Here is a 19,359-nt window from a genome sequence, read left to right on the forward strand (position 1 = left end):
AGTTTTTCCAAGGCTATAGGCAACAGGAACAACTCCAACATGTTGCATTATTGGTTCAGAAAGATAGGCTGCTGCATGCAATTCACATACTAGCTGTCATGTGTCTTTTGCAGTGAGGTACTGCTAAAAAAAATAATAAAAAGCTTTATTGGTTTGACCTGTGTGTCAGATCAAGAAATCAAATAAAGAAAGAGAAGGCTGGCTATTGATACACTAAATCTTTTACTCAAGCTCCAACAGTATCTGATAGAGGCAGATGTGTTAACATCTTTTGTTACTGAATTTGGAGTAACAGTAGTTTGGACTCAGAAGAAAGCAGAGGCCTGTTTTTGCTGTCAGGATGTATACGGGATATCTATTCAACAGCTACAATTGTCCTTTATCTTAGCTAAATCAGTTGATTGAGTAAATTTGTATTTGGGAAAAAATGCTAAAAATTACTCAATAGTGGCCATTTATTGGAACAAAATTGTTTTCTAAACTCATGAGTCCATATTATTTAATATTAATAATATTCATTACTAGTGTAAGCACTGATGTGCTTGGGAGTGTACGAGACACAGCAAGAGATACAGTCCCTGCCCAGAGAGACCTACAGTTAATTAATTAATCAATAACATTAGATGCATTTGACGACCCAGAGAAAAGTTCTCTTTTAAAACTATTTTTTCTTTTCTTGTGAGTAGCAAGGTGGGTGAGTGCAGCTTGGCTGAGGCATGTCTTCTGGAAGAGGTGAGTTTTGAATGAGAAGATACCACACAGAGCAGAGACATACCCCACGGCTGCCTATCTTGAATGCGAGGTTGAGAAGCTTGAGAACAATATGCAGGGTGAGGAGAAGCCAAAGGAGGGTGACAATCAGAAAGTGACAAAATCAGAACAGCAGGGGAGGAAAATAATTCTCACAGCAGCTTTTTTGATAGATTAAAGAGGAGTAATCTAATCCCACTCCTACATCATTTTCTCCCCTGTTCTTCTTGCTGCACTCTATCTCCAGGACTGCCTTCCTCCTAGCTGCTGAACATAAGAACGGCTATACTGGGTCAGACCAAAGGTCTACCAAGCCCAGTATCCTGTCCTCTGACTGTGGCCAAAGGCAGGTGCCCCAAAGGGAATGTTCATATTCCCCTCTTTCAAAGCACTTCTTAAAGCCCCCTGTTTCTACCTAGAATACCATCACTAATGCAAAAAACAAAGTGTTGTATTACTTAGTTACAATTTTTTGTTTCTTTTAAAATTATTCACACTGTTATATTATTAATCCATCTTCTCATCATTCCAGTGCATCTGATATATTTGTATTGTCTATTTAGATTGTAGGCTTTTTTGTACACTCTCTTGTATGGTCTCTCTGGGCTTGTCTTCACTACTGGGGTAAATCAACCTAAGTTACGCTTAGCTGAAGTCAATATAGCTTAGGTCAATTTATTCTGGTGTCTTTACTATGCTGCACTAGTGGGAGACACTCTCCAGTCAAATTACCTTACTCTTCTAAGGGAGATGGAGTATCAGGGTTGATTGGAGAGCGCTCTGCCATTGATTTAGAGGGCATTCACAAGACCCAATAAATCGACACCCACTGCATCTATTGCAGCATCATCGATCTCCCTGGTAGTGAAGATAAGCCCTATGATCTGTATTTTGTACAACCCTCTACCACTCAATAGCATACAAATACCACAACAAAACAGACAAAGGTGGATGAATGGGATACAACACACAAGCAAAAGCATGGGAACTGAGGCCCATAGTGATGATATAACTTGTCCAAGGTCACACAAGAAGTTTGTGAAGGAGCCAAGAACTGAACCCAGATTTCCCTAGTCCAAGTTCAGTGCTTTACCCAAAAGACCATCCTTTCTACCCAGAAATAATCAATTAATATTAACCTAAACACTCTAGGTCAGGGATCAGCAACGTTTGGCACATGGCTCACCAGAGTAAGCCCCCTGGCCAGCTGGGCCAGTTTGTTTACTTGCCGCATTTGCAGGTTGGGCCAATCACAGCTCCCACTGGCCGCCGTTCGCCGTTCTAGGCCAATGGGTGCTGCAGGAAGCGGCGCGGGACGAGGGATGTGCTGGCCACAGCTTCCCACAGCCCCCATTGGCCTGGAGAGGTGAACTGCGGCCAGTGGGAGCCGTGATCGGCTGAACCTGCAGGCACAGCAAGTAAACAAACCGGCCCGGCCCACCAGAGGGCTTACAGATCCCTGCTCTAGGTCACACACACTGACCATTTTCTCCATGGTACAGCATACAGTACATTTTTTTATGCTTAACAAATAATAAATAGAGAAAGGCAAGGTGGGTCAGGTAATACCTTCTATTGGACCAACTTCTGGTTGTGGAAGGGACAAGCTCTCAAGCTCCACAGAGCTCTTTTTCAGGCAAACAGGAAGAGCTCTGTGAAGCTCAAAAACTTTTCCCTTCCATCAACAGAAGTTGGTCCAATAAAAGATATTACCTCACCCACCTTGTGTCCACTACTCACACAGCTACAACAACACGGCAAATAATAAATAGTTATAATATAATAATATTTACAAAACAGAGAAATGTTGCTGATGTAATTCATCCGATCAACTTTTATGTAAAGTTTGGTTTATTTTTAAAGAAGAAAATTATATAGAAATGCAGATATATGTAGGGTAAGAATAAGGCTGCATTTTCATGTCTGGTGTTTTATTTAGGTGAAGTATGGGGCTATTCATATCCTGGAAGTGTATTTAATGTTAATGTAATGTAATGTAAAGGGCTAAATGCACTCTCCGATAAAAGCAAGGACAGTTAAGTGCACTCTTAATTCATCAGTCAGAAGGTCCACATAAGGGTAAAGTCTCTTTTGAAGAATGTGGTATGACAATGTGAGGTGCTCTGGAAGCTGGGACACAGCTAACTATATTGGAGCGCAAACTAGAATGTTAAAGAGAAATCTTACCATCTGCAGCAGAAAGCTACATTTTGCCCTGTAAAGACAGTCTCTCCGGGGTGCCTCTGTAGCTGGGCTGGGGTCCCTTGCCACATGCAGTTTTGACCATAGGGTTGGCCTAGTACAGGCCACCACCTCTTAATCCTGCTGGTGGCCCACTTACTTTACTTCATGGGCTGGGGGGGGAGCAAAAGTTCAGGTCGACACAAACTAACCCCCTCCTTAGATTAATAACAAGGCAAAAAAAGTCTGAGGCCCCACTTTACTTCAGAGGTGCCTGGGTAGCAGCTTTATTGGAGTCCCTATGGCTGGGTAGCTGAGTCATTGGACATAGGTCTGGGGTTTGCTGGACTCCTTGCAGAGCTGGGAAGTTTCTGCATTGAGACTTTAGAACACAAGCCCCTTCCCCATCAGTGTGAGATTTATGCACCCCATCACGTGCCTTCATTTACACCAGTCTAAATGCTTAGTGATTTACCCTCTTGTCATTTGGATTGAGAGAGCAAACTCTGCCGTGCATACATACAGCCACTCTCTATGTAGGCCAGAAACCCTCATCAGAAAGAGTCAAATTGCCCAAGTGGTGGAAAAAAATGTTACATTTTGAAGACAACGAAAGAACCACTGGATCACTTCCAAATAAAATAGAAAGAACATCAGGACTCTCTGCCTGGCCTAACTAGCTAGGTTACATCAGGATGAGCAGGAGACATCTTGTAGCTTAGCCATGTCACTGATCACTCTAGGACTCCTGCACAGCAGGACAACCCACTACCCAGAATTGCTCGATTTCCCATAGAAAATAGATATTTCCAAGACTTTAAAACCACTCTTCCCATTTGAAAAATATCTAACAAAATTAGTATGTGTAACATATCTATACTTTTCTAATTCTGTCTACTCAGCCACTGTTCCATAAATTTACACTTGATTCATCCGTCTGGCTGTAGTCTCAATGGACAGCTAATAAACATTGTTGGCTTTGTTATAAAGAAATCTATCCAAAGCTAAGAGAGACTGTGTTATCACCTCAATTTTCCTGATCAACACAATGTCAAAGGCCTTTCCCCATGCATCCCTCACTCAGCAAGAAAAAACAGACAAAAGTTAAAATAAAGTAATGTAGTGACAAGTAAAATGGTTAAAAAGTTTCATTGATCTGCCCAAATATTAAATGAAATTACTTGACATAAAGGGCACTCACTAGGACAAAAATTACTCAATCATGTTATAAAATTTGCCACCTTCCTAACACAGGTAAAAAGTTTGGCTAGACTTAAACCTGATGTTTTTAATTCTACAAACCTTTAGAAAAACATTTATTTATAAACCTAATGAAAGACATCACAGTTTTTGATTTAACCTCTTCACAGCTTGAGACTAACCAGTTTAGATTTTGTCTTTTTTGTTTGTTTCATCTGTGTATTTGTTTTTATTTTTGCCAATCATTTTTACTGAGAATGTTTTCTGTGAAATTCTTTTCAGTTCCTTGAGCTTGATCCTGGAAAATGATGAACATTCTGGCCCTGATTCTGTAAAGCACTTAAGCAAATGCTTAAGCGATATGCTGGATCTGAACTTGTGTTCCTATTCGTCCTATTTCTGAGACTTTTATTTTAAGCATCATAGACTTGATTAAAAATAAACAAAATAAACTGCATGCAAGAATATAAATAAAAATATTGACTTATAATCTTTCAAGAGTGATTTTTGCCAATAAATTGCCACCCCATACACAGAGAATTTTAATTTCAGGGACTCCATTCTATGAAATGATCATACACAAAATACTGATTGCCTTTAAAGAAAACACAGAATGTGCTTTTAGTTTGGACATGCACACACAAAATCCAAATTAATTTGTAATGAACAAGTATACTAAGAGCTGAAAAATGAAATAAGTTTTATAGGGATGGTTAACCTTAAAGAAGTCCAGATTAAAACTGGAAAGATTATATAAAGTGAGTTAATACAATAGGCAACATTCAGCACCACTACTGCTTAGGATTTCTATAGCACCTTACATATTTGACATACTTTAGAAAAACATTAATCCTCAGAACTTCTCTAGGAGGCATAAACATAGGGAAAGTGAGACAGAGAGGTTACATGTCTTAAACAAGGAAAAGCAGAAAGGGAGGCCCAGATCCTTCAAAAATATTCAAGTCCCTAAATCCCATTGAAATCAATGGGAGTTTGGTGTATATGAAACCACATTGGGCAACACAGGATTAATGTGGACTCAGGTGACCTTGCCCTGCCCCACCTGTGAGATGTCACAATTGGATGGAGCAGCTTAACAGGGAAAAATCTAGCTCAGTTGATGGCTGACCAGCAAGGAGAGCAGCTCTCCAGTCCTTAGCTCCTGGAGCAAGGCCTGGTTAAATGCAAGGACTCCTCAGTCAATCCCTCCCTGAAGGAAGGGAGGACCTGTTGGGGGTCCACTTATGACAGGACTATTCTCTGCAAGTAGACTGTGAGCTCACTGTGGTCCCATTGCTTTACAGAAGACTTGAGAGGGAAGAGGACTCTTTCCCAGCTGTGGGATGTTTCATTTGTGTTTACTATATTTACCACTCAGCTCAGACGAGGTGGCTGGAGTGGTAAAGATGACAGATTACTAATCAATTGTGCTCTGCATGCATGGGTTCATATCCTATACTCATCAGATGCATTTAGCCTGGATGGGAAGGATAGCTCAGTGGTTTGAGCATTGGCCTGTTAAACCCAGGGTTGTGAGTTCAATCCTTGAGGGGGCCATTTGGGGAAGTGGGGTAAAAATCTGTCTAGGGATTGGTCCTGCTTTGAGCAGGGGGTTGGACTAGATGACCTCCTGAGGTCTCTTCCAACCCTGATATTCTATGATTCTATTCACAAATCTGGTTGGGGCAAACTATCCAGGGCTCAAGCAGAGGGCTGACCCTCGTACGACCAGACTGATGGGTAGGAACACCAGGACACCTCAGAGCAAGGCCTGGATGAATGCTGGGGCTGGGCGTGCCCTAACATAGAAACCCCAGTGACAGTGCCTAACCTGCTTAGGTGCTGTTGAAAATGCCACGAGGCATCTATCAGCACCTAAATACCTTTGAAAATCTGGCCCTTACTGCTGGCCTAACGCTGTTCCGTTTCATGTCAATTATAACACTCCCATTGATTTCAGTAGGATCAGAGTTGGGCCAGCATTGAGAACAACTGAAAATCCCAGCCTCTGTCCTTTTCCCATAAGCCTAATAGGGATAATGTTTATAATTTGTACATCACAGGCGTGTTTTGAGGCTTAATTAATGTCTGTAAAGCGCTTTGAGATCCAAAGATGGAAGGCATAGGGTAGGAATAACCTTCTGCAATGTACTGAAATCTTCAGCTGAAGTCAGCGGAGCTACAGTGATTTACAGCAGCTGAAAATCCAGAATTTTTAATTCCGAAGTCAGACTTAATTTCACAACCATCAGTGATGCCTTTAGAAACGCTACTTTTTTACCCTCATGCTCCAGAACAATTGGAATATAAGCTGCGGGTAAATGGGTGAGCCTCAAGTCTGTGGCTCAGAGACCTGGAACATTTTACGCATTCACTGAAAAGTGAAATATCCTGCCAAGTCAAGCTGTTTTCACCCTGATGATGATCCCTTGAGGGATCTATAGGAGGAGTGCCCAAGCCCTGAATGACAAAGAAGAGGATGTGGATGGAATCTGTGTAGGACTGCCTGCCATGGTGTCACCCTTAACAGAATCTCCTCTGATTTGGGCAAGAGAAGGTTCCGGATCCAGAGTTGGCAGTGTAGGCCTTGTCAGTCCTGCTCCTGGGTCTCTGAACAGATAGACGGTTCTTCCATGAATTCCCCCAAAACCAGTGGTTTGGGTGGGCCAAATTCCCTGCTTCCTCTTCAGTGGGACTGAGGAAGCAAGCACACATGTCTCAAGGGCAGAATATGTAGGGAACCCTTGCTCAATTTCCTGTCCTTGCTGTGGAAACAGCTTACCCTGGGGAGGATATGGCCGAATAATCATCATTAGAGATCAGATCAAGCCACAAGGTTTGTAAACAGAGCCAGACCTAAACACTCAGAAGCGTTGCAGGTCCACACCCATTTCTACATGTACAGTATAATAGACTGTTTGTGCCTGCAACATGAAAATATACATTTAAACCACATAAACATGGAAATGTCAGCATATGACTTCCAACTAGATAGGCAGCCCATTGTGGAAGGCCCATAGACACATATATAATACTGTTGCCCCTTTTAACCTGAATAGCTAGCCAAAAAAATCAGGGTCTAACAAGTTGTTCCAATTAGGAGGAGAAATTGATGGTAGGTATTTCTTTGATGCAGTTTTGTTTATTTATAAAGAATGTACAAAGTCCTCTCTCTGAACACAGAAGGAATCAAAGGTCATGAAACAGCTTCTTGTGTTCATAGCACCAAGAACACCTTTTTCCATCTATGCCTCTGAACAAAAGCCTCTTCCCCAGTTTCTTCCAGGGTCAGATCCTATATTTTCATCAGCTTCTTCAGGCTGTCTCTACCTCTCTCAGCCTTTCCCAGTTTTTTTTGTCTGTTTTGCCTTCACACCATCCACCCACACCCACACCCACACACCCACACACATCCCCACACCCACACACCCCTACCTACCTACCTACCTAAAACACTCAGGAAACGCTCCTGGGTGGGTTCACATACTTCTATTGTCTTAGGAGGGGCTTATCCTTACAGTCATGTATATTGAAGGGTGAATTCACACCTATCAATCTCAATGACATTTTAGCTCAACCCATAACAAGGTTTCACCCAGCTCACAGAATCAAGCTCATCTTGCCATAACAGATAAGAGCCAGTTTATGTCCAACACCTTCCACAGCTCTAAGGGAGAGCAGCCATTTCACTCCTCATACAGAAGATACAGTGTACACTTTCCTCTGTAATCTGCCGTGGTCCTGTCTCTGTTCACACAACTGAGCACCGATAGGTGGAAGCAATCCTTGTGTTCCCTCATTGCAACGTCTTCCAGTGTGCCCAATTCTTGCAACGGGTGCCTAATGGGGCATAGTCTCTTTGCTACCACTCAAAGGCTGGGTCCAATCTGGCTCTAAGTTGGAACTGGATGAAAGATGCAAACATTTCCCAACCATTTTTGAGGGTTTGAAATTAAAATAAATAAATAAATAAATAAATAAATCAGCTGGTCATAAATCAGCAAACATTCTGCGTGAAAACGTATTATCAACATTTCAAAAATGCATACATTTTCCATAAATTCCAAGGCCAGAAGGGACTATTGTGATTATCTAGTCTGATTTCCCATATAATGCAGGCCATAAAGCTTCCCCAAAATAATTCTGAGAGCACGTCTTTTAGACAAACATCCAACCTTGCTTTAAATATTGTCAGAGACTGGAGAATCCACCACAACCCTTGGTAAATTGACCAGCTGTACTCTAAATATACAGCTTCTTTAAAAATTAAATGCTGAACATTAGACAACCTCATCCAATGACTCGTTTTCTTGCTTATTCTTAAAAAAGCATATGACAGCTGTTAAATCAGTCACAAACCAAAGAGAAGCTTGCACTGTTGTAGAAACCCATACGTGATAACAAGGACAAATGTAAGACCACAAGATTCTTGCTTCCTTGATTTAACATGATATCTTGGACACATTCTAATGCCACGAGGTCAGTCAGTTTAATCAAACTGCTTTGGTACAATAGTTGCACTAGGAAACCTAGGAATGCTGTGGAATGACAAGCATGGTAAAAGAAGGCTAGACATCAGCAGGCTAGTCCTCCTGCTCACGGATATTTTTAATTTAAATGCTGCTTAAATGGGGGTTAAGGAAGTTCAGTGAGTAGCACATCTGTATGTTTGTTTTCTTTGGGATGGGAACCCCAACTCAGAGCCGAATTCCAATTTGGATACTATATTGTCCTCAAAATATCCTCTGCACTTTCTCCTGTAAACAGTATTGTCTTCACTCCTTGTTCTAAATGGTTGTATAATATGTGCTGTTAAACAGTTTCACCCCAGCAGAGGCTGCATTTGCTCATTGGAGAAAGCAGTCCCTATAATTACCTCCATAGAACAGTACTGTACTTTGAGGTTCATCAGGATTGAAAGCGCATTATGAATAAGATCATATTATCATTCATCATTACTTTTTTATAGCTTGTGACTTCTACAGGATACGAAAAGTCTCCTTCATGGGAACTGGGTACTCTACCAGTACATAATGTAACTAGATGCTGTGAATGAGCAACAGGTTTCTTTTAGTTGTACCCAGTTGCAGTGGTGTTTCACTATTTCATACTTTTCTCCTCCCCCTCACCCCCCCGACCTTCTCCTTACTTTTATTTGAATGTGACACTCAGTTACTATATCCAACACAGCAAGGGGGGGGGGAATAAAAAGCAATTTCCCTAACCCTGAAAAACTTCTTCTTTTATTTAAATTGACAATTTAGAAACTAAACAGTAGATTTGTTTTCTATTCAAAGTGACCAGGAAAACTTTGAAGTTTTTTTTCCCCAGCCCCCCCCCCACAACCTTTCTTTTTTCCCCTCCCAACCAAACATTTATGGTTATTCAGTTGACAGCCAATAAATAGCAATGTGTTTCAGGGAACTCTCTAGTTTTTTTTTTTAAAGAAGCCTATAAAAGAAAGGGGAGGGAGAGAGAGAGAGAGAGAGAGAGAGAGAGAGCACACGCGTAATCTGTACACCAGCTGTTGCCTAGTGCAATTCACGCTGACATAGGGCTTTTTGACATTTTATACCCTGAATGCAAGCACATAGATCATTTCTACCTTGTACTTTTCCCGTCTCATTATCGGAATTTATTCTCTCGCTTTGTTGTTGGTGGAGTCCCTATTCTAATTGTTTCTTACATGTGCTGTAAATCTGTCCACCAATCAGTAAAACTGTGGAACATGAAACTGAGACCTAGCAATTTCCTTTGCTTACCATTGCATCTGCTGGAGTGCAGTGTTGAAATAAAATGAAACATGTTTGCACTCTTTTCCTATCATACTGTAATGCTCCTTTCATTTTGCTCAAGGAATTTTTAATATTCAGGCCATACCCTGTGCATGAAGTCATTTCCCCTTGATATAATTGTAATGGTAATATGCATAGCCTAACTGGCAGTGGCACAGCTGGCTGTTTGCCACAGCTGAGCCTCTGACTTAAAGACTTTAATTCTGTCATGCCTCATCTGATTTTATGGACTCTTTTGTAGTTAGTTAACAAATTTATTCTAGGGTATCCATTGAGATGGGCAGGTCATTGCCTTTTCTCTAAAGATATCACACGACACTGTACCAAATATGTGCATTGGTAATCTGTGTGCATACTGATTAGAAGCTGGATTGTGAGTAAATGTGCTTGTGTGGTCAGGAGTCATTGACAGATGTGGCGGTCCAGATCCTGCAAAGATTTACAGACAATACGTCCAGTTGAGCACATCCCTAAGTCTTTGCAGGATTGGTGCCTTAGTTTATCTGTTGGTTTAGGTAACTGAGTCGCAAGAAACTGTGATGGGTTATATATATGTTGTAGTATTAGCTTGTTAACTTGCATGGTATGTTCATGAAATAATAGTAGGGTTTTGTTTTAAAAAAAAAAATTTTAATTAGCTGCACCTGTTTGCAGAATCATTGTATCTCTTAAAGTCACAAGGTCAGCTTAAAAATCCCTTCAGTGGCTTCCTTTCATCTTCTGTATCAAAATCAAGCTTCTTATTCTGGCCTTTAAGGCCTTCCACAGCTTAGCTTTCATGTATTTGCTCTGTTCTCTTCACACACCTCCATCACACATTTCCCTGAGCCTAAATCACACACCTTATCACTAGGGTGATTTCCAGGTTTCAGAGCCTTGTGGCCCCTTCCAAGTGTACATATTACTCCCCTAAGGTATGGCATATCACTCTCAGACTCCCCTCCCAATGTCCCCTCCAACCCAGGATAGAAAAGCACTGGGACTGTTAAATCCTTGGGGCAGCCGGTGTAGGAAGCAATCACTTGAGGCCAGACAGCAGACAGCTAACCAAAACCTCCATTTTATTTACAGACACAGAGAGCTCACTCAGCCGGTTGAAACCGGCTGAGCTATCCCTTAATAGTCTAACTCAGTTGCCATAGTAACAAAACCCATGACAACCAAATACACAACATATTCTTCCCCCCCTAATAAGAACATCCCCAAAATAAAACACACACTAAACTAGTGAAGGAGGGTAGACTGCCTCCATTCCCGGCTAAACCCTGGGGATTATTTTGCCCCATAACCATGGGTTCGCCCTAACTAAAGATCCAGCCGATGAGGAGGCCTTCTGTCTCTAGGTGGATTACGGCGAACTTCTGGTGTTGTTGCACCCAAAAGTACTAGGGGCTCAGGGTCCGCAGCACGAATAGGTGAGGAGGTGGTATCAGCTCGTGCTGGGCAAAGGGGTATCTCAGCTGCCGGCAGTAATGGAGGAGAACAGTCAGGAACAGGTGACTCATGATTCGGTGTCTCACCAGGAGGGGTGAAGTCAGACCCCTCAACTGCAGATGCGTCCTGAAGACTGGCATGACCTGGCAACAGCTGATCTACATGTCGCCGCCAGGTAAGATTCTCTGCAGTCCGGACTGTATAGGAAACAGGTCCTGTTTGAGTGATGACTGTGGCCGGGACCCATTTAGCTCTGGAAGTATAATTCCGAGCCAAAACTGGCTGTCCTGGGCTAAAGGTTCGGTCTTTTGCTCTGATGACTTGATATTGCTGCTGATGTTGCACAGTTTGTCTGGGTTCAGAAGGTTTCAGCAGATCAAAGCAAGTGCGCAGCTGTCGTCCCATCATTAGAAAGGCTGGGGAAGCCTGGGTCGTAGCATGAGTTGTGTTTCTATAGGAAAGTAAGAAGGTATCCAGACGCTTTTGAATGGAGTGTTGTCCCTTTGCTGATTTCAAAGCGTTTTCATTGTCTGCACAAATCTTTCAGCTAATCCGTTGGTGGACGGATGATATGGTGCTGACGTGATGTGGTGTATCCCATTTGCCTTCATAAAATTTTGAAACTCCTGAGAGACGAACTGTGGTCCGTTGTCGCTCACAAGTTGTTCTGGCAGACCAAAACGACTAAAGAGTCCTCGTAGTTTTTGAATAGTACTCTCTGCAGTAGTGGACTGCATTATAGAGACTTCTGGCCATTTAGAATGGGCATCTACTGCCACCAAGAACATGCTTCCTTCAAGGGGGCCAGCAAAGTCAACGTGAATACGTTGCCATGGGTTTTCAGGCCAGTCCCATGGGTGTAGGGGTGCCAACTGGGGTGCATTTCTTACACCCTGACATGACATACAAGCTTTTGCCTTCTCTTCAATAGCACTGTCCAATCTAGGCCACCAAAAATAGCTTCGTGCAATTTCCTTCATGCGCACTATTCCACAGTGACCGGAATGTAGCTGTTCTAACATCTGTGATCTCAGGGGTGGTGGAATAATGACACGCCTCCCCCACAACAAACAACTAGATTGGACCGATAACTCCGTCCGCCTGGACATGTAGGGAACAAGGTCGGGTGAGATCAGAGAGGTTTGTCGAGATTTTCCATGCATCACCAGGTCCATAACTTGGGATAATACTGGGTCAACGCGGGTTGCCTTCTTTATCTGAGTAGCAGTGATGGGTGTATTCTCTACCTGTTCAAAGTAGAAGATTTCCTTTTGGGCACTATCTTGATGTTTGACCGGTAAAGGCAACCTTGAGAGGCCATCTGCATTGCCGTGCAGAGTGGATTTCCGATATTTGATTTCATAGGTGTGTGCAGAAAGTATGAATGCCCAACGTTGCATACGACTAGCAGCTAATGGGGGAATGCCTGTGTAGGGTCCAAAAATTGATGTCAGAGATCGATGGTCTGTAAGAAGAGTAAACTTTCGCCCAAACAGGTACTGATGAAACTTCCTAATTCCAAAAACAATTCCTAATGCCTCACGTTTGATTTGGGCGAAGTTAGTTTCTGCTTTGCTTAGAGTGCGTGAAGCAAAAGCAATAGGTCTTTCTTCTCCCGAAGGCATAATGTGTGACACGACCGCTCCCACTCCATAAGGGGAAGCATCGCAGGCCAATTGCAGGGGTAAGGATGGATCAAAGTGCGTTAGAACTTCAGAATTTAACAATGCGTCCTTAGCTTTGTTAAATGCAACATCACAGGCTTCAGTCCACTTCCAGGCCTTGTTCTGCCAAAGGAGCTCATGAAGTGGTTTTAGCAGTGTGGCTAACTGTGAGATGAACTTTCCATAATAGTTCAGTAGTCCTAGAAATGAGCGCAGCTGGCTTACATTTCGAGGTGGGGGAGCCTCCACAATAGCTTTAACTTTTGCAGGGGCCTTATGAAGACCTGCAGAATCGATGATGTGTCCCAAATATTCAACAGAGGGCTTGAAGAATTCACACTTGTCTTTGCGAACTCGTAGGCCATACTCTTCCAGTCTTTGTAGGGTAGCCTCTAAATTCTTTAAGTGATCCTCTTCATTTCTTCCAGTGACCAGGATATCATCCAGATAGCACTGAACTCCTGACAAGCCACACAAGATCTGGTCCATAGCCCTCTGGAACAGGGCGGGAGCCGATGTGATTCCGAAGGGTAGGCGACAGTATCGATAAAGCCCCTTATGAGTCACAATAGTCAACAGCTCTTGGGACTTTTCATCGACATGCATCTGTAAATATACTTGACTCAGATCAATCTTACTGAACTTTTGTCCCCCAGCCAGGCCTGCGAAGAGGTCATCGATGCGGGGAAGCGGGTATTGCTCTGCACACAACACTGGGTTGACAGTGACTTTAAAATCACCGCAAATCCGGAGAGAGCCATCTTTCTTCACTATTGGAACGATAGGAGTGGCCCATGAGCTATGGGTAACTGGTATTAGGACTCCATTGGTGACCAGGCGCTCCAGGTCTGCTTCAACTTTTGGCCTGATGGCATATGGCACAGTTCGGGCTTTCAGATATTTTGGTGGACTGCCAGGTTTAATGTTCAATGTCACAGTGATTCTCTTCATACTTCCCAAATCATCTCCAAAAACAGCAGCATGTTTCCTTAGTATAGGGGTTAGACTGGTTTCTTCTTTAGTCATCCGGTGCACTTCTGCCCAGTTCAGCTGAATCTTCCCAAGCCAAGACCTACCCATTAAGGCTGGGTAGTTACCTCTCACCACAAACAGTGGCAATTTAGCTGCCCGTCCATTGAGCTCCACCTTAACATCAATAGTGCCCAACATGGGCACAGCTTCACCTGTATACGTCTTCAGAACAGTTTTTGTTGCCTTAAGCGGAAGATGCTGTAGCTTTTCCTTATACACAGTCTCAGGAACCAGCGAGACAGCTGCACCGGTGTCTAGTTCCATGCGTATAGGTTTGCCCTCCAATAAGGGGGTTACCCAGTATTCATGTGAGCCCGCTGCCAAAGACAAAACATGCAGTGGCACTTCCTCTTGTGAGGCGGTGTCACCTTGATCATCCTGGGTCTGCTCTAGGGTATGCAATGTTCCTCTTTTTGTCGGCCAGACCACAGGCCTCTTTTTCTTTTGTTTACAGGCACACTCAATGTGTCCCTTTTTGCCACAGTGTCGACACACCAGGTCCTTACACCAGCATTCTGATGCCTGGTGTCCTGGCTTACCACAGCGGTAACATTCTTGACTCTGCACAGTTTTGTGGGTCGGTTCTTGTGACACTTTTTGCACCCTAGGGGGTGCACCGATGTATTGTGCCTCCCTTGTAGCCAGTTCCATGGAGACAGCAATATCAACAGCCTTCTGTAATGTAAGCTGAGCCTCTGTCAGTAGGCGCTTCCGTATAGCTTCACTGCAGAGGCCACACACTAACCTGTCACGCAGGGCATCATTTAACATCACAGTGTTCTGCTAGCTTTTTTAAAATGGCTACAAATTGTACAACTGTTTCATCTTCCTTTTGGTCTCTTTTGTGGAACCTATATCTTTCAGCAATTACCAGTGGTTTTGGGGAGAAATGAGACCCCAGGATTTCCACAATGTCACTGTAAGATTTAGTCTCAGGCTTAACAGGGTGTAGTAAGCTGCGTAGCAGAGAGTAGGTTTTAGCCCCTACAACAGTTAAGAATATTGGCACCTTCTTCGCTTCTGTAATGTCATTTGCAATACCAAAAAGCTCAAAACGCTCAGTATACACATGCCACTGCTCTGTATTCTCATCAAAAGGCTCCAGGGGCCTGGTCAGAGTAGCCATGATTTTTAGTTTCACTTTCACAGTCAGTGCAAACAAGCAGCTTTTTTTCTTTGTTTGGTCTTTACCTTGACTTCTACTTCCTTCTGTTACTGGAGCAGCACCAGGATCCCACCCTCGTCGCCAGTGTTATATCCTTGGGGCAGCCGGTGTAGGAAGCAATCACTTGAGGCCAGACAGCAGACAGCTAACCAAAACCTCCATTTTATTTACAGACACAGAGAGCTCACTCAGCCGGTTGAAACCGGCTGAGCTATCCCTTAATAGTCTAACTCAGTTGCCATAGTAACAAAACCCATGACAACCAAATACACAACAGGACAGGTTACCTAAGGAGGTTATGGAATCCCTCTCCTTGGAGGTTTCGAAGACCAGGTTAGACATACCCCTGTCAGGGATGGTCCTGTCACAGCACAAGGGGGTCAGTAGATGATCTCTTGCAGTCCCTTGTAGCTCTACATTTTTATTATTTGTACTGAGACACCCCTTAGAAAATTACAAACTGTTGGCATGATTCGATAAGGGCTTGATCCTAGGCTCATTGAAGACAATGGCAAGGCTCTTGGCCCAGGATCAGGGCCTTACTGACTGGATGTAGTCCAGGTCCAGCTATCTAGTCTGAGGAAAGCCCGAAATATACATAGAACTGCTGTTTACAAACCCAGGCTTTGAGTTCCATGAAGTCTGTGTCCGTTGGCAACCCTGGGTTGCTAGAACTATACAGGAGCATCTCAGCTTTTTTAAAGTTTCTAGCCTTTTTCCTGTCTCAAATAGCCTTGAGAACATGAATTAATGTGAACCAACTGCTGGGTTTGAACAGGAGGGGAAGGAGCTGGGAACCACTTCTGCAGCAAATGGATGAAGGAGCCGTAGCGAGAACCCCCAACATACAAAGGGTAAGTAAGATTTTCCAAATATGGGCACCTGAAGACTTCATTGGGCATGCATGGGTGCTCAGCAATTTTAAAAATCAGGACACTTATTTAGATGCCTAACTCTGAGTGCAGAAGCCTAACTTTAGAGTCCTGTTTTTGAAAATCTCTCCCCTCCCCGCCCTTCACATCAAATAAATCAGTTAAGTTTGGAGTGTATCCCAAAGCATTATCTCCCTAATACCCTAATACTTTTGATAATCCCTTAGTCTTATGCAGAATTGTGCAATCATGATATATACAGAAGTTGATTACATGTGTTACTTACAACAAAATTCACCTACCTCTACAGAAATACTACTCCTGGCCCATGCTGTCAAGGCCCATGTCAAAAGTAGCCTTAGAAAGAAAGCTTTTGTATCTGCATTCTTGCTGAGGTTTAGAATTTTCAAGCTCCCATTTATCTGCTAATATATGTTCTTCATATCAACCTTAACTATGAAGTAGGTTCCCAATGTTTACCTATATTTTTCAGTTTTTAAAAATAGTATTTCAAGCACATGATTCTCATAAAGCATCCTGTGCAGAGGGAAAAGTAAGCCTGCAGGCAAATCCTGTAGCTCTCCAGACTGTAAGGACAAAATGATGACAAATTGTATAAATATGTGCAAATTGTCCAAATGATGTCATGTACTCAGGCTTGCAAAAGCCAGGAAGAATACTTCAGTGGAACGTCAGCTCAGACCCTGGCTTTGAATGAAACTGAGGCAATTACATTCAATTTGCTTAAATTTATCACTGAGAAAAATGTTTCAGTTAATCTTAATCTTGATTTTATTTTTCAAATGCTTTAGAACCTACTGTGTTATTCCAGCTGTGAAGGTTCCCTGTATGTTCAAGGAGAATGCTCTGTAATGTAGGGATGCCTGTTCAGAATGTTGCCTACTTTAAAGGGACTTGTGGAAATAGAATACCTGTGAGATATTGCATGCAGCTACTCAATGGATTTTAAATCGCAAATTACAGAGTTCTGTGAAGTTATTATTAAAATAAGCAGCACCTCAAATTGCTTTTAAAAATTACATATTGAAGCATTCTGTGGCTAGATGGGTTTCCATGTGGTCTGTAAATGCTTATACTGAAGTATTTTTCATTTACATTTCACAAGTCTTCATTCTTCTCTCTCTCCCTCAATACCAGGGTCAAGCTTCCCCAATTATTCGTCTGCAAGCTATTTCCCTCTTCAAATTTTTCTATTTACATTACAGAGATCTCTGTCTCCCTGGGTCAAGCATCTCTGAGTTCCACTGAATTTTTTTTTTTTTGGCCTTTTGATGATTTTCTTTTTCTGGTTTTGGAAACAAGAAATTTGTGTGAGAAGGGGAAGGGAAACTGCTTACTTTTGTTTTCTTGCCAAACTTATTCTAGCTGCAACCACAGATACTCAGGTCCAGCTGAAAATGCAGGTGTTTGTATCCAACCCTATGAGATGTTCATTATTCCCCATCCATTCTCCCACCCCCAACATACATTTGGTTGTAGAGGTAAAAAGTAATTTATCATCTGTTGATTAGGCTGCATGTCTTGATGGTAGGTCTGGGAGCCTTTATGGATACCATTATACCAACTCATGGATAATGTTTTAGAGCTGCGCCTGTAGTTTTAATTGGTAAGAAAAGTATGCGGTAAAATGGTAATTTTTGTTTTACAGTAAGTTTATATTTTCAATATCAGCCAGACTTTAATTTTTCTAATTTAAAAAAAGTTATTTACTTATTATTGCAGGTGTTTGACTCAACAGCCGAGTAGACTAGGAGGGAAAATCCAAGACTTGTAGAAACAGATGGCCACTCTGATCACGTGTGTCACAAAGCTAGAAAAAATAATTGTAGTAGTGGCCAGTACATTTGAAAGATCAAATAGATTTGCTATAAATAAGTGAAATATACTTGAATCTTTCTTGGGGTCATACTGCCAAACCACTCCAGTGAGCAGTTACTCTCACAAGTAGTCAAGGTGAGCAAGAGTTTCCTATTCTGGCCCTTGGTGTTTAGACACGAAATTAAGAACAGATGGGGCCTGTTTACAAAAGAATTTCTGAAGTACGTGCTGTAAAAATGGTAGTATTTGCAGGAGGTGGGGGCAACTTCAGGGGGGGTTAAGAAAGAATAGCTCTTACAGTGTTAGTTGGATGATATGTGGCGTAAGGCTAAATTGGCATTCTTCAATTCAATCTAACATCAAGTTAATGCTTAGCTAGCTGAATGATCCAGTCTCGAAACATGTTTCAGCTGCAAATGTTAAGGCCCCTATAACTGTTACTTTTAAGAGTGCATTAAAAAGGCTGTGAAACTGCTCGTTGTAATGATTTCTACAACAGGATCCCTGCAAATACGCAGCTGGAGGCTGTCAAATACACACCTCCCTAATAGACAGCACTGTGTGTACAATTAACACGTTAATTTATGGAGTACAGTGATCAGGGGAGACTAGGGCTTCAAAGTCAAGCACTTGCCATTAAACAAGAGGTAAAGTTCTGTTCTAGGAAACCAAAACATTAAGGAGTAATATGGGCCTCCTAGTAATGGCTGTTTTTCTTCTCTGGTCACTATCTCTATGTGTTGGGTATTTGTTTGTCGCAATAGGAAGGGAGGAGCCTCATGAGAAGCTTATTTTGTGTGTGGATATGTCCTCAGTAGACAGAAGTGGGAGTGAATAAGTTAATTAAGCTTTCTCTAAATTAATAAGCTTACTGTACTCCCTATTTTTCTTCTTCCTTCTCTCCACTTTTCTTTCCTCCTTCTGTCTTTTTCTGAATCTTTTCCTCTCTTTTTTTATTTCACTCTCAGTCTTCTGCAGTGTAAGCTGTAATTATACTAAGTTGTTACTTTTCTTTCTTCCTTGCTGTAAACGGGGTGGTACTCACCCCTGCCGCGCCTCCTGCTGGTTGGTCAGAGATTGTCCCGCAGTTCTGCTCTGGAGCGCCCTCGGCAGGCTGGTGACCCGCCTGTTCGCAGGCCCCGGCATCCCTCCCTGGACCCGGTGCCCCTTTCTATAATTGGGTCTCCCCCTCCCAGGGGAACCCCCACGCTACTATTCCCACTTGCCTCAGTAGTGGCCACTGACAGTCATGGTCTAGCCCCACACCCTGGGGCAGACTGCAGTATCAGCCCACTCATCACAGGCAATAGGGGTTTGGACCTGCTGCTTTGTCCTACCCCTGGGCTGCCCTCTGCAACTCCCAGTATCTCTTGCCCTTTACTAGGCCGCAGCCTGGGGCTTTCCAGGCTGGGGCTTCCCTAGCTCCT

This window comes from Mauremys mutica, chromosome 1, assembly GCF_020497125.1.
Source record: "Mauremys mutica isolate MM-2020 ecotype Southern chromosome 1, ASM2049712v1, whole genome shotgun sequence".
Taxonomy (NCBI): domain Eukaryota; kingdom Metazoa; phylum Chordata; order Testudines; family Geoemydidae; genus Mauremys; species Mauremys mutica.